The sequence below is a fragment of the Echiichthys vipera genome (genome assembly GCF_963691815.1).
Source record: "Echiichthys vipera genome assembly, chromosome: 10".
Taxonomy (NCBI): domain Eukaryota; kingdom Metazoa; phylum Chordata; class Actinopteri; order Perciformes; family Trachinidae; genus Echiichthys; species Echiichthys vipera.
Genome location: NC_139835.1, coordinates 1,611,166 through 1,621,777, shown reverse-complemented (window position 1 = coordinate 1,621,777; position 10,612 = coordinate 1,611,166).

The following is a 10,612-nucleotide window of genomic DNA, read 5'->3' as shown; positions in this document are numbered from 1 at the left end:
CTGCTGTAATATCATTTACAGAGGTTTGATTTATTATTGCAGTTGTTGAGACGATTAGAAAGGGCTGAAAAAGTTTCAAAGGTGTTTTGAATGAAGTCAGTTAGTGAGGAAAATTACGTTTCTATTAGCTAGTGGACTGCAGTCAGCATCCTGTTGCTCAGGTCTGCATGCTCGTTCGTGATGTCCAAATAAAACATGAAGCATTAGTTGTATTTGTTGAGCCCACTAGATGGAGCTCTTGGTTTAAAGAAAAGGTTGAAAGCACACAATCACCATCCATTGAGCCTTTTTTTTTTTGTTCAAATTTTTAACAAGTTTTGCAGACAGATACACAAGAGAAAGCATAACAGACATATACTGTAGATGTGTGTCTGCCTTAAATTGAAAAAGGAACGGAGAAAAAATTTAAATAAACCAACACGAATCCCGCCATGGCTATTAGGCAGGCTGTATTTGTCCGACATAGATGCAAAGGAGCCCTTTGCAAGCGTTACTGCTTCCTGAACTAGATCCAAATTTTAATGGTATTGGCGACAACCGGATTAGGTGAGACCTTGTGGGCAGTTATGGGGAGCTGTGAGCAAATCGTAGAATGCATAGAGCAGGAGGAAGATGTTATCTCAGTATGAGCCCAGGGCGGACAGGCGTCTGCAACTTCACCACGGAGCCAATATAAACGTTTATTAATGTTGCAAGCCCAGATGTAGTGGTGGAAATTAGGGAGTGCTAGTCCACCTTCAGTTTGAGGGAGTAGAAGAATATGTTTTTTGATACAGGCTGGTTTATTCTGAAATAAAGGCGTAAAGTTATTGACCTAGATTAGTAAAAAAACGATTTGTTAAGACAAATTGGGAGATGTTGAAAACGATTCAGAAACTTTGGTAAAATTACCATTTTAATTAGATTAATCTGGCCTGCAAGGGACAGGGGGAGGCCCGCTCATCTAGACAAGTCTGACTTGCATTTATAATAATAGCGGCTGGAAGTTCTTTTGAAAAAGGTCCTTGAAGTAGCTTGTGATAAACACTCCCAAATACTTTAACCCCTTGTCAGCTGTTTTAAAGGGGAATATGGATTGTAGGAGTGATCTCGCCAAGTTGTTAAAAAAAAGTAACTCACTCTTCTGAATAATCAACTTATACCCTGATAGGTGCCCAAACTGATCCAGAATTGATAAAGCTGGGGGGAGGGAGGATGTGAAGTTTGAAATAAATAAGAGAAGGTCATCAGCATATAAGGAAAGTTTGTGGACTAGACCAAGACGAGTGATGCCTTCAAACTCAACGGCTCGATGGTTATGTTGAACAACAAGGGTGAGAGTGGACAACCTTGCTGGGTCACTTGTTTGAGAAGGAAATATGCTGAACGGACACCGTTAGTGTTTACAGATGCAGAGGGGGTTAAATACAGAAGCTTAACTCAAGAAATAAAATTTGAATCAAAGCCAAATTCCTCCAAAATGAAAAAGAGAAAGCCTCACTCACCCGGTCGAAGGCTTTCTCAGCATCTACAACCTCGGGGAGTGTCCGATCCATGTGAGAATATGATGTTGAGCAGCCTTCTGGTGAAGAATGGATGTCTCCCTAATATGAAGCCTGTCTGGTCTAGTAAATTATTGATAACATCACACTTTGGAGGCGGAGGTCCTTAGCAAGGATCTTACAATCTATGTTTAAAAGTGAGACCGGTCTGTAGCTGACACCTGAGGTAGGATCCCTATCTTTCTTCAGGAGCAATGAAATAGATGCCTCATACAAGGTCTCTGGCAGTCTGCCTTCAGTAAAGGAGTCATTGAACATTTTCACAAGGCTGGGAACTAAAAGCATCAAGTACTCCTTAAAGAACTCGACTGTAAAACCATCGGGACCAGGAGATTTCCTGTTTTGCATAGACTTGATCGCTTCATGCACCTCCAAAAGTGAGATGGGTCTACAGAGTTCCCTAGTGATATTTATATCAATCTGAGGGTACACAAACAGTCTAAGGGATTAGGGGTCGCTGCAGTCATTGGGCTGCATTCAGAGAAAATCAGAAAAAGACTTATTGATAATCACTGGATCAGAAGTGTGGCTGCCTTTGTGGAAGAAAACATGATTAAGAAAGTGAATAGCAGGCCGAGGTCACCATGTACTGGGGACATAGGCCTGATAAGCACATTCTGTTTAGAAAACAATAGAACTGTATTTGGGCATGATGACGTCTGGACACCAAGTAGACGCCACTGATTGTAAATGTACTCAGTGTGTATTGGAAAGACCTGATGGGGCGTGTAAACGTTGTCATCACGCAGACCTTGGTATAAGACAGGAAGTTCTGTTAACAGACACTTGTAACTGGTATTGTAATTTTGGTATGGTGAATCTCAGAACTCTGTGATGAGTGTATCAAACCTTGATTCAATAAATTCTCCTTGATAGCTGTTAGACCTCTCTGCTGACTTCTTCTTGTAGACCTTTCTATTTTTATAATACATTGTTCTACCATAAATTGGTGACCCCGAACGTTCGATTGGTTTGGAGCTGCTCGCTAGGAAGACGGCTGAGCTCATCATTGCAGGGGCTTTGCAGAAGGCGCCAAAAAGGTAGGAACTTTTATCCTATCTCGCACAGTTGTATGCCTGTTGAGGCTCGGCCTCGACTCAGGGTAGCGTTTCTGAGGTGCATTCCAAGTTGAACAGGCTGAGTCAGCTGGGAGGTTTCTGGCTGTCTAGTGTGTGCCTGCAGGAAAGCTGCTGTAATTCTTTAGAATTTGCGATAATATAACAAGAATTTGAAACATTGATAAAAAATTTAAAAAAGGGGGGGGGGGGAGGAAAAAGAATACTAGCCAGAAAAAGTGTGAAATCGTGCGTGTGTGGATGACCGGTCATTGTGATTGTGAAAGGGGGAGTGGATGAGTGTTTCAATAAAAAACCGGACTGAATTTTTGGTATTGGCTTAAGAGGATATTTTCAAAGAGTTTGAAAATATAATATGGAGGGGCGTGCGCTTTAGAGTCTGTCTATATAGGTCACACGCACATGCTGACCCGCTACTGCCACGGGCTGATCACTGTGGTACTACAGAGTCAACTAAATCATTTATATATACGTGAAAGGAAATTCACTAGAAACTAGAGAAGGATCTGTTTGAGCACTGTAATATAAAGATATGAACACACACACACACAGCAAACAGGAAAAAGTGTCTCAAACGATCTATTGAAAGGCTCACAAATAAAGTAATTCAGTCGGTAAGGAACACATTGCTTATGAAAACTCCCATAGAAATATATAAACTCATATAAACACTGCATGTATGATATGTAAAGCACCAGTTAATAAGGGAAAGTTAACATCGCAAAAAAATAAAAAAAATAAACGATTAATAAAATCTCTATATATAGATCTGTAAAAATCTATCTATAACCTATAAATATATATGTAAATCTATAAACTGGATTCTAGAGAATCTTTGAACGGGTTAATCACTCACTGACTCTTTTTCAACAAGGATATGTTTGTGTGTGTCTGAAATCTGTTTTGACTGAGCGTGGAGTATTGAGATACCGCATGTGTGTTGAGAAACTGCCATCTGCAGGTTGAGCAGCTGGCTTTCATGGTTCCAAGTCGAAAAGTTAATGTGGCTCAGCTGTGATCAGAGGAAAAACAGCTAAATAGAATTGTGTAAATACATACTGTGAATTAAATAAATGAGGTTTTGCGAACGTTGTCATTTTTAGGTTGTGTCGCAGTTGTAATTCAGAAGTTGGGTGTGGCTATAAAGGCCAATCGCCGTTTTGGAGCAGTGGCGCAGAAGAAAATTGGAAATAGTTGTGGTTGTTTTATCAATCGCCATTTTGGATTTGTGGCGCAGTTGAAATTTAGGAGTTAGGTGTGGCTTGGGGGGCCGCCATTTTAAAACCTGATCGCCATTTTGAAAATCAAACGTTTGTGCAATTTAAATTCTTGGTACACGTCATTTGTGCCAGGAGTGGTTTGGCAGACTACCAGACAGGAGGGGGGTGTAACAGCAGCAACTGAGAGGACATAGCAGTTAGCTATAGGCCAAAATAGCATAGCTACCTGAAGGCTTATCTAAGTCTAAGCGTTTAAAATTGATTAAAGCTATACCATAGCCTAGCTTAGCATAACTAGCATAGCTAAGGCTAAGCTAATTAGCATTGAGCTAAAAACGTAGCATAGTAAATTAGACTTTGAGTATAGCCATAGATTAGCTTAGCATAACTAGCATAGCTAAGGCTAAGCTAATTAGCATTGAGCTAAAAACCTAGCATATTAAATTAGACTTTGGGTATAGCCATAGATTAGCTTAGCATAACTAGCATAGCTAAGGCTAAGCTAATTAGCATTGAGCTAAAAACTAGCATATTAAATTGAACTTTGGGTATAACCATAGACTAGCTTAACATAACTAACAGAGCTAAGGCTAAGCAAATTATCATTGAGCTAAAAAAAATAGCATATCAAATTAGACTTTGGGTATTGCCATATCCTAGCTTAGCATAACCAATAAAGCTAAGGCTAAACTAGCTAGCAATAAAGCTAAAGAACTAACGGTTCAATTGATTTCAAATATCACTAAAAACGAGCTTAGCATAACCAAGTTAAACTAGGCCTAAACTTACCGCCAGTAAAACATAGAGATAGCATTCACTTCTGCAAAAGTGCTATCAAATATTAGCATCGCCATAATAAGCAACACAACAATGACTGCACGACCAATTGAGATAATGGGGGCCAAATACCCAGAATACATTAAGGATATCCCAAGATTTTCAAAGAAATGGACAAAGCGCAAGGAAAAAATGCCTGCACCGTGGCCGAAGGAGGGCACATTTGATGTGGGGGCCTGCGAGGACATGGAAGGACAAATAAAAACCTACAAACTAAAAGATGGGAGTAAAAAAAGGAAGGGGAAAAGAGAGATTGAATTAAAGGTTTTGAGCTTGTTTCAGAGAGAACGTGATAAATCACAGTCAAATGAAAAAAGAGGCGTACAAACAGCAGGCTGCAGGAATCTACCCCAGCCTAGCTGGCTACTGGAGACTTCGACCTGCTCAAGGAACAAACACCAACAAAAGTGGCGACACAAGCCCCGACACCTGCCTTATCACTGGCCACTGTGAGGGATGCCTCACCACAGGCCCCTCCACCATATGCACACCCTGAGCCATGGGAGATGGAGGAGATAAGTGGAGCTCGGGACTCGCAGACCAGGACCCCAAACAGTATGACAACACAGAGACAAGGTCTGAGCGATGAACCGGACAAAACTCCGACAGCAGCTAATTGCCAATCAGGCCTGGCGCCAAAGTTTTGCAGCACAGGGAAAAGGACATCCATATTGGACTGCTACTGCTAAGGACCTAGATGCAAGCAAAGCAGGACAGTCCTACTGGCTGAACAGATAGATACTGCAGGCACTGACTTACACAGAGAATTGAATCGATCTCAAATACAAGACTTGGAGGAAGACATAGATGTATACCATGAAAGAGAACAGGACAGACAGACAAATGGAGAACTCCAACAGTGGCCAGAGGTTCCCCAGCCACTAAAAATCGACAGACCACAGACGACAGAATTTTACCTTAGATACAGGCCAAACTTACGTAAACCAGACGGATAGGAGGCAGGCCAGTATCCAATTTTAATAAAGGGCACTCAGGGGCATTATGTGCCGTGGCAAACAGTCGACCTTGCAGGTCTTGTCTCAAGGCTGCCTGACATTCACGAAGGAGCCTGCAAATAGATAAGAGCATTTGAAGAGGAAACTGTGTGAATAATGCTGGCCCTCGGTGACATAAAAGCGATATGGGCAAGATGTTTTGGGCAATGAAGAACCTTTTCGTGATGGTAGTATAGGAAATACAAGAAAATCAGATCCCACAACCACCTGCAACAATCAGCGGAAGCTGTCAATGTATACCAACAATCTCGTGGTGCACGGGGTGGATATGGACACTCATATCAAGGGGAGGTCCCTAAAGAGGACGAGGACCACAGCGAACCAGTGTTGAATGCTGGGAGTGCGGCATGCCAGGACATTTTGCAGACCGATGTCCAAAGAACAATGCATTCAGAGGGGGCAGAGGCAGGACAATGCAACGTGGAGCTAGAGGCTCGGCAGGCCCCTGGGGAAGACCTAATTTTGGATACTAGGGGTGCCCAGAGAATCCTAAAGGGGAGGGTCAGTTTCCAGTGTTAGTGGTGGAGGCTGATGAAGAACCTATGCTGCAGGTTCAAAATAAGTAGACAAGTACCAATGCTAGTGGACACTGAAACCCACTGAAAACTCACACATGTGTGGGTCCAAAGTGCGACGCACCTCCCCATGTAAGAAAGATTTGTTGAGACAGTAGGATTCTCGGGACAAAAGCAGCTAATTCAAATGACAGCTCCAGTGAAAATAACCACAGAAAACTAAGAATAACTAATAACTAAGAACTAATTCAAATGACGGCTCCAGTGAAAATAACCACAGGAAACCAAGGATAACTAAGAACTAATTGAAAAGATGGCTCCAGTGAAAATAACCACAGAAAACTAAGAAATTAAAATCCCAATTCTGGTTGCGAAATAAACATCTTTGTTTGATTGGAAGAGATGCATTATGTAAAATAAACATGACAAGTTTGCGACGTAAAGCAAAATTCAGTAGAAAACACACAAATATTTAAAAGTACAACTTTTGATACAAAAAGAAGCAGCTGAGGATGAATGAGACATTTGGAGAAGGCGAGGCGCAACAAAGAGTGAACAAGGGTTATGGAGGTCACAAGACGGTTTGTTGGTGGCCCCAGTGACGTTGTTGTCCATGTTGATTTCTGATTTGTGGGGACGATTAAACGCTCAAAATGGCCAGAAAAAGAGAACTTTCAAGTGAAACTCGACAATCTATTCTTGTTTTTAGAAATGAAGGCTATTCCATGCGAGAAATTGCCAAGAAACTGAAGATTTCCTACAACGGTGTGTACTACTCCCTTCAGAGAACAGCACAAACAGGCTCTAACCAGAGTAGAAAGAGAAGTGGGAGCACAACTCAGCAAGAAGAAAAGTACATTAGAGTCTCTAGTTTTAGAAATAGACGCCTCACAGGTCCTCAACTGGCAGCTTCATTAAATAGTACCCGCAAAACGCCAGTGTCAACATCTACAGTGAAGAGGCGACTCCAGGATGCTGGCCTTCAGGGCAGAGTGGCAAAGAAAAAGCCATATCTGAGACTGGCCAATAAAAGAAAATGATCAATATGGGCAAAAGAACACAGACATTGGACAGAGGAAGATTGGAAAAAAGTGTTATGGACGGACGAATCGAAGTTTGAGGTGTTTGGATCACACAGAAGAAAATTCGTGAGACGCAGAACAACTGAAAAGATGCTGGAAGAGTGCCTGACGCCATCTGTCAAGCATGGTGGGGGTAACGTGATGGTCTGGGGTTGCTTTGGTGCTGGTAAGGTGGGAGATTTGTTCAGGGTTAAAGGGATTCTGAATAAGGAAGGCTATCACTCCATTTTGCAACGCCATGCCATACCCTGTGGACAGCGCTTGATTGGAGCCAATTTCATCCTACAACAGGACAATGACCCAAAGCACACCTCCAAGTTGTGCAAGAACTATTTAGAGAAGAAGCAGGCAGCTGGTATTCTATCTGTAATGGAGTGGCCAGCCCAGTCATCAGATCTAAACCCCATTGAGCTGTTGTGGGAGCAGCTTGACCGCATGGTACGCAAGAAGTGCCCATCCAGCCAATCCAACTTGTGGGAGGGGCTTCTAGAAGCATGGGGTGAAATTTCTCCTGATTACCTCAACAAATTAACAGCTAGAATGCCCAAGGTCTGCAATGCTGTAATTGCTGCAAATGGAGGATTCTTTGACGAAAGCAAAGTTTGAAGGAAAACATTTTTTATTTCAAATAAAAATCATTATTTCTAACCATGTCAATGTCTTGACTATATTTTCTATTCATTTTACAACTCATGGTGGTAAATAAGTGTGACTTTTCCTGGAAAACACAAAATTTTCTGGGTGACCCCAAACTTTTGAACGGTAATGTACATAGAATCAAATATATACATAGTGTATATATACAGTGCACAGTGTGCTATAAACAATAAACAATAATAATATTTACAACAAAATATGGAAAATATACTATAACAATAATAATATATACAAAAAAAACAGTAGAAAGAGCAGAGTTCTCTGTCAGAAAGAGGTGAGAGAGTTATTATAAAAAATGATGGATTGTGGCAGAAAAGATTTCATGTGTCTGTTGCTACGACAGCGAAGCTGAAGCAGCCTTTTGGAGAAGGTGCTCCGCTGTCTGACCAGTGTGAGGTGGAGAGGGTGGAGAGGATTATCCATGATGGATAACAGTTTTGTCAGTGTCCTCCTCTCCACCTGAGCCTCCAGAGTGTCCTGTTTGCAGCCAATCACAGAGCCAGCCTTCCTGATCAGTTTGTTGAGTCTGTTGGTGTCGCTTGCGCCAATGCTGCTTCCCCAACAAACCACAGCAAAGAAAAGTACACTGGCCACCACAGACTGATAAAAGATCTCCAACATCTTGCTGCACACGTTGAAGGATCTCAGCTTCCTCAGGAAATAAAGTCTGCTCATCCCCTTCTTGTAAACAGCTTCAGTGTTTGATCTCCGGTCCAGTCTGTGGTTGATGGTAACACCCAGGTACTTGTAATACTCCACCGCCTCCACATCCTTTCCCAGAATGCACAGAGGTTGGAAAGCCGTCTTCCTCTTCTTCCTGAAATCTATCACCATCTCTCTGGTCTTGCTGATGTTCAGCTGCAGGTGATTCTGTCCAGTCCACTTCACAAAGCTGTCTACCGGTGCCCTGTACTCCTCCTCCTGTCCCTCACTTATACACCCAACAACAGCCGAGTCGTCAGAAAACTTTTGCAGGTGACACGACTCAGTGTTGTACTGAAAGTCAGTGTTGTATAAGGTGAACAGGAAAGGAGACAGTACAGTCCCCTGTGGAGCTCCTGTATCACTAACCACCACATCAGACAGAACACAGCCCATACGGACAAACTGTGGCCTGCCTGTCAGATAGTCAGTAATCCGAGAGATCATAGTGTCGTCTACTCCCATCACCCGTAGCTTCTCCCCCAGTAGCAGTGGCTGAATGGTGTTAAAAGCACTAGAGAAATCAATGCAGCCGTTGCTCGCGCTCAGCATGAGCCGCGGATGGCGAATTGATTTCTAACGATAATACTTTAATGAGGGTTAAAACCCTCACAGGAGGGATATTTGGAAGAAAACATGATTGAGAAAGTGAATAACAGGCCAAGGTCACCATGTACTGGGGACATAGGCCTGATAAGCACATTCTGTTTAGAAAACAATAGAACTGTATTTGGGCATGATGACGTCTGGACACCAAGTAGACGCCACTGATTGTAAATGTACTGATTGTGTATTGGAAAGACCTGATGGGGCGTGTAAACGTTGTCATCACGCAGACCTTGGTATAAGACAGGAAGTTCTGTTAAGAGACACTTGGTATTGTGATTTTGGTATGGTGAATCTCAGAACTCTGTGATGAGTGTATCAAACCTTGATTCAATAAATTCTCCTTGATAGCTGTGAGACCTCTCTGCTGACTCCTTCTTGTAGACCTTTCTATTTTTATAATACATTGTTCTACCATACCTTCCGGTAGTTGAATTTGAGAGATCAGTGTAGAAGCACTAGCTGCACGGGCCTGCTGTGCCAAGAGTCCCCCTGCCTTATCTACCTGCTCAAATTTTTTTTGTTTGGATTGTTGCAGCTGCCTCTCCACTTTGTGTGTCATTAAGAGGCCGTGTTCCGAATACAGTAGTAGACCTTACCTAGGGAGGGGGATGGAGAGGTGGAGTAGGTTCCATCGAGGTTTAGCAGTTCCTCCGCAATTTCCACCAGCCTAGCACGTTTAGCCCTTCTCAATAATATTTTCTGTTGTCTTGACAAAACAACACTCGGAGACTTCCTGGTTACTTCCTTTACAAAAGTAACCCCTTTCAATCACAAGTCAGAGACCAGAGACTTTTTACGTGTCAACACGGAGAAGAGAGGAGGTCAACAAGCTCTGCCTGGCTTGTCCCTCTGCAAATTCTCTCCTGCCGTCCGCTCTCCCTCCGTGTCTTTTTATTAGATTACATGAATAATCATTAACCAGTTACATACATGTTTTATCTTCCACTCAAGATTTCCACAATGCCACAGTGGTCTTACTCAACAAGCTTCAACCAGTTTATATAGGGAGTTGACGTCTTTATCAGTCTTTCCCCGGACGGGTCAAATGACATGCTGGCACATACTTTGGACCCAACTCTTTGGAGGAAAAACACTCTTGATTATATGCATGAAAAGAACACTTATGATAATATTTCATACATTTCTTTAACAGAATATAGGATATTACTTGTCCCCGAATAGTAGCTTTGAGCACTTCCCACAGAGTGCTGACATCAGGGATGTCGTTTGACTCTATGTAAGAGCAGATTTGAGTCGCAACAAAATCTTTAAACTTACTATCAGACAGTAAGTGTGAGCTTAACATGGTGAACTTGAGATTGTATCCCGTTAAAAACTAATGTCAACTGTGGTAGGA